The sequence below is a fragment of the Hirundo rustica genome, chromosome 6 (genome assembly GCF_015227805.2).
Source record: "Hirundo rustica isolate bHirRus1 chromosome 6, bHirRus1.pri.v3, whole genome shotgun sequence".
NCBI classification, from domain to species: domain Eukaryota; kingdom Metazoa; phylum Chordata; class Aves; order Passeriformes; family Hirundinidae; genus Hirundo; species Hirundo rustica.
The window spans coordinates 42320719-42326718 of record NC_053455.1 but is presented as its reverse complement, the minus strand read 5'-3'; positions in this window follow the sequence as shown (position 1 = coordinate 42326718).

Below are 6000 nucleotides of genomic sequence, written 5' to 3'. Positions count from 1 at the left end.
AATAGAGAGATAGCCTTAGCCACTCTAGGATTTTAGCTCCTTTTGAAGTACACTATCTTCAGCTCCCTTAATACCTCTGGCTGAATGACTGAGCAGTTTGTCATGTCTCATCTAATGATTACTCACACTGAATGCAAGGTAACGCTGCACTGAGCTCTTAAACAAAACTCAACCAGCAGTCATATCCTGCATTTCAAGCTGTGATATTCAGCAGACCTTGAGGCTAATGTATTCATAACTGATTGTTTTCTGGTGTATACTGGATGTCCAAAATGTCCTGAGGAGCCCTAGGGGCTGTCAGATTGGAAGATAAGGTAGCTGGGTGACATGTTCAGGGTGCAGTTCAGCATGCATTCCTGAGATGAAGGCAAATTACTCCGGTTATTATACAAAGAATGCTGTTACCATTGTGAACAAATATCTCTCCAAACCACAGGTAATGGCTAGAAACTGGAACTTTTGCAAACAATCTATCAGATCTGGATCTCTTTAAAGAACAATTTATCTTAGATAGAACTGAGCACCATGGCTGGTGGATTTTCTATGAAGCAGTTCTCAAACCCTAGGGTAGGTTGTAAGACTGTACTCCATAAATATCAAAAAAATTTTTCATGAAAGTTTTGGAGTTCAATAAAGTAACTGCAGTTCTTGTAGCTCTGCTTAAACATGAAATTCTTACAGAATCTGAGGGCATCTCAGCAGAAGCACGCTGTACTATGCAAATCTATTTAAAGCCCATGGCAAAATCCTGAGTACCTTCTCTGAGTGTATAAAAACTTTATAATCTATGTTTTTTCTCAAAACAGTTCATCTTTTTGAAGACAAAGGCACCTTGAAGCAGTCTGAGATGCTTATCCTTCCAAAGCATTTCTCTGGGGACTGAAATGCTTTGCTTCAGGAAAACTGGCAGAGGTGACAAAGCTGTCTCTTATGCCAGTTGCCTCTCAGAGTAGATGAGATAGTGAGCAGAATGCTTCTGTATTTTGATTTTCTGCATGAAAAGGTCTTTTTTCCTCTGGAATTTAACAGAACACAAATGTTGTCTGCCTGGCCCTCAAGGTGTTTGGCACTAGGATTAGCTCACAACAGTCATCATTTTGCTTCCTGTCCACTCAGAGCAAAGGCTCAAGGAGCATTAGCTTCAGAGGTCAATTCAGATGGAATAGACAAGGGGCATGAGTTGTAGAATTAAGCCATAGACACGCGAAGCAGCTTTTTGAACATCATAGACAAAGCAGCTGTGGTAGCCCAAAGAGTGGAAGAATTCAAAGAGACTAAAAAGAATAACTTATAAACTGTGCATTAGAAAGATTGTCTTTAGTGCTTATGTCAAGGAAACAAGCAGGTGAGAAGTTGAAAGTAAGCTGGGATAAAAGATAAAGACAATCTGTCAAGACAGGGGAGCTTCATCATCACCAGAAAATTTATCTATATACATTCTTTCTGAGGTTATCGACAAAAGAAGCACCGTAAATTTGCTTCATTTCTGAAGAAAATGATATTTGCTGTCAACAAAGGCAGTTTTACACTTCCCTTTAACAAATGCGATTGACTCCCCAGTATGCAACAGAACATGTCATTATAAACCACCATTGCTTCCAAGGTGAAAGTTTCTTCCATTTTGTTAGTATACTGGAGAGCACATTTCAAGAACTAAAGAAAACTGTAGATTTCTTTGAAGTCTGCTTCCATTCCTCCAACATGAAGACTCTGTACAAGTCAGTCGCAAATAAAAGCTGCTTGGAAAATCCCCAGAACCCAAAGGTGACTTAAAGAAACCGACATTCAGCAAAAACAAAACAACTCAGTCGTCCCCTTTGATCACTCCAGCCAGCTGCCCTAGGCAAGTCTGGAGCTGTACGAAGCTGCCTGGAGACCTCAGCCAATACACCAGATGTCACCCAGAGACAGAAGAGAGAAGATAGATGGGGGAGGAGAGAAATTTTCAAGCTGAATTTTTGACATTCTACAGAGGAACATTTGAGGGTATAAAACTCATTATCTTTGCCTATAGGAACAGAAAGTGAAGGAAAGAGAAAGGGACAAAGCACTCACTGAGACAGCTGAGAGCCTCAAGAGAAAGACTGTTTCTGCAAATAGCCCCTTAATGTTTGGTTTATGTCTAGGTCAGGAGAGTAACCATTAAATGTCACCTTGTCACCATCTGCAGTCATCACAGAAGTTGTAAGGGAGTATTTGGACCCATTCACAATTGCCTTGCTCCCTTCCTGGGCAAGATTTCGTGTTCTTTAACTCACATTTTATTTTCGCTTTCCTGCATTCATTTAATTTCAGTGTCACTGCATTTATTCTCTACCATCCTCTTTCCTCAATAATTAATTCCTCATATCCACTGCCTTGTAGCTACAGCCACAGTGGTTTCAGCTGAGAAACAAAATCAGGTAATTATGAAAACCACAACATTTCTGATTAAAAATAAAAGAACAAATGCCCGGGAGACAGATAGAAGAACTGTCACTTTCCCACTCTCTTCCTATATCTTCTTCTTCAGAAAAAGTTTTCATAACATGTGTCATGATCTAAAAGCAAAAGCAGACTCAAATATCATGGCTGAAAATAACATTTCAAAGAAGTAATACTTGCACTGGAACAATTTCTACCATCTCTAATGTGTTTGATTCCATGTTTAGGGTAATCTATATCTAGACAATGATATCTAAGATTTTTAAGTGTATTTTTAGATGACAGCAGTATAGCAAACAGTATAACTTTCTATGCTTTGTAGTTGAGATGATGTGAAATACGTGGAGTCTCCCCTTCCTACCAAGACCAAGCAGAAGGTCCAGGAATTGTTTTGGTAGGTGGGTTAAAAAGGGACTAAAAGGGCAAATCAGGACAAGGAGTCTTTACCGTGAGAACAGTTTTCATGCAGGGAGTTCTATAATTCTGCACTACAAAAATTTCCTGCCAGTTTAGATGCTATCATCACATCATCAAACTGGTCCTTGGCAGCCCTAGAACTGGAGGGAAGCAAGGCTATCTGGTTTTTTCCCTGGTCTTTACAATAGAATATACCCTTGATTCTTCCTGTATTCAGTCTTGAAACTGCAGCAAATCGGGCCTCTTAGAGATATTTGTTAACTTTACAGTGAAGAAATTGAGAGTTGTGAAATAGCTCTACTGCTTTAAAAATTCTTCAATCCAAAAAAAGGATAGTAAGTAGAATTAAGCTTTTGAGAAATCACACTTAGATACGTAGAAATATAATAGATCTTCAGCAGTCCTAAATGGTATATCTGTTATCTGATTAGCAAAAATTTCATATTTCCACCAGCTTGGATTGGCCAAGCCAAAACTTCAGTCATCTAATTTTAAGATATTTCACAGAGGATTTATTTGTCCATCTGGATAAAACCTTTACCAGTGAAGAAGTTCCAGAAAAATTTTGTTAAAGGTATAAACTCGTGTCCCACTTCATTGCTGTACATTTTGGATTATTTGATCTTGTTTTTCCTTGCTTGTTATTTTAACTGGATAGCAGCCACAGAAGCAGCAATGTGATTTCAGGAGCAGGCTCTTGCTGGTATATTATGTCACCTCAGCCAGTGGGCTATTAGGGTGACTCACTGAGAAGTGCTGGTACTGCCTACGAGTATGTGTTGCCTTCTAATTTCCCCACATGGGACTCCAACAATGAGCAAGAACTCAGATTTCCCTCTCTGATCCCCAATGGCATTGTGTGGATGATGCAGTGTTTAAAAGGACCCTGATGGTGCTAATTGCTAATCCCACTAGATTTTCTTATTGAACTTGCTACAAAGGATTTTTTACTTATGCTTCATAATTAAAGACAGCACAGAATCTTTTGTTTCCAGCCCCTGTCTGACTCTGTTCCGTCCCTCAAACTGTCGTTTTGGTTTAATGGCTTTAGATGTGTGTTTCCATGCTAGCCTAAATCAGTGTTGCTTGGGTTACATTCTTTAAAAAGTGATGTGACCTATAAAACAGGTCCAATTTCTTCTTACAAAGGATTACAACAATGCCCTGATGTGACTAGCAATTCATGTTGCCAGCCTTATTGCTAAGTGGCTTGAGTAAAAGTGAGTCTGTTCCTGGAATTTCTCTTCCTGTTCACTGGAGTCTATAAGAGGAGATTTATAGAGGGCAGATAATAAAAGGAGGGGCAGAAAATCTGAAATGGAGAGTAAACTCCTCACTTCTGCAAGACTATGGGTTTTCTTAAAAAAAATTCAATTTTAATTGTGCTGATGGCCATTTTGTTTCCTACATGTCTCTACCCCTAAGTTCCTTCTACTGCTCTCAGCTTTTTGCATTTCTCTTGCTTCTCACTTAGTGGTCCCTCCTCAGCCAGTTGAAACTCTCGAGTCTAAAACACATGCAAGCTCCAAAAGAGCCTTTAATTTCTGATATGGAAAGCAGAGCTTGCTGCAGACAATGTGTACCCAATCAGGCCACCTTATTTGAATACTGCTTTCAGGTCACAGACATAGTGTCTTGGTTTTGAAAGAGAGTTTTCTGCTAGGGAAAGCTAGAACTTCCCTTGGAATGGAGAATTCCCTTGGAACGGAGAATTCCCCTTCCCTCTAAATTATTATAATTTTGCAATTAGGGGCTTCTAGGCAAAGATGTGGGAATAGGAGTAACAGTCCTTTACTAGGAATACTTTTTTTTAAAAAAAGGAAAAGACAAATGTAGTAAAAAAAAACAAGCAAGGAAGTAAACAAAGATCCTGGAAAAACCCTGACAGAGTCAGGTATATGACCTGGCACCCTGGAGGTCAGGGTGTTGGAAGCAGTCTAATGAAGTCCTCCTGTAGTAACAGATGTGGTTCCGTAGAGCAGGGATGGTCCTGTAGAAAGTCCAATAGCAACAAGATGGGTCCAATCTTCCTCCAGGAATCCAGTGGAAAAACCGGATACCTTGTGTCCTTCAGTCCTAGTTTTTATCTAGATAGGAACAGCTGGCTCCTCCCCCACTGTGTGGAGCATCTCACAACGGGATGATGGAATGTGTCATGTCATTGGTGGGCCCTAATGGCCCATTATCAGAAGATGTCCCCCTGGAGGATGGAGGGGTGATGAAAGAGATAAGAAACACTGCCCCACCTGAGTTTAATGCCTGGGCCATAATCAGAAGGCATCCTCCTCCCTCCCCCCTGGGGTAAGAGGGATAAAACTTTTCCTAAAAAACAGCTTTCAACAGACGAAATAGAATACACATTTTTGGGTTACATAATCCAAGACACATAGCCTTTCAACAGTCCTCTCTTATCTGAGTTCCCAAGTTGTCAGCTCCTACCCACAGCAAAGGCATATAAGCCCTGAAAGTACTGATGACTGGGTGGAAAAAGAAAGTTAGAAATGTAGTAGTAAGAGTTCTGTCCTGGAGTCACTGAATCTTGTTAAAATAGGCTTTCTGGGATTCACTGTGTCAATTTGAATTGAGAAGTGCCCTCTTTCACTTCTTTATTATGCCATCCATCTTACAGGCAGTGATGTGTAGTTACATCTTGTAATAGATACTTCCAGCAGATTTTGCTGATGTGAACATGGCTTTGCTTTTCCCCTGAAGAGCCACAGTAGCTGTACCAGCCTGTGTCATTTGTAGTATAATTCAACAGAATGATCCTCATGGAGGAAAAATCATTTTCATACAGAGGAAATCTGTCCTAGGCATGACCATACAACAGGCAACAAGTAACTGACGATTGTGGTGAGGGCACATTGACTGGCCAAATTCACCCATCTTGGCATGACCCACATTTGTGTTTGTTCTTTACTTTTAACTGCACTTACATCAAGAGTATGTCAGGGATAGTAGAAGCCGTAGCTATCCCTAAGGAAGTTCACCGCGATCTCTTGACTTTGGAGGAATGGTGACGGAATGTGCTTGGAGCTATAATCTTCATTAGAGACAATCACATGTAGAGCAAATGTGTCTATATGCCATAGCTTCTGTGAAGCTCTTTTGTGTGAAGTGGATGAAATAACAGTGCACGTAATAGCTTTCAGCTATTCT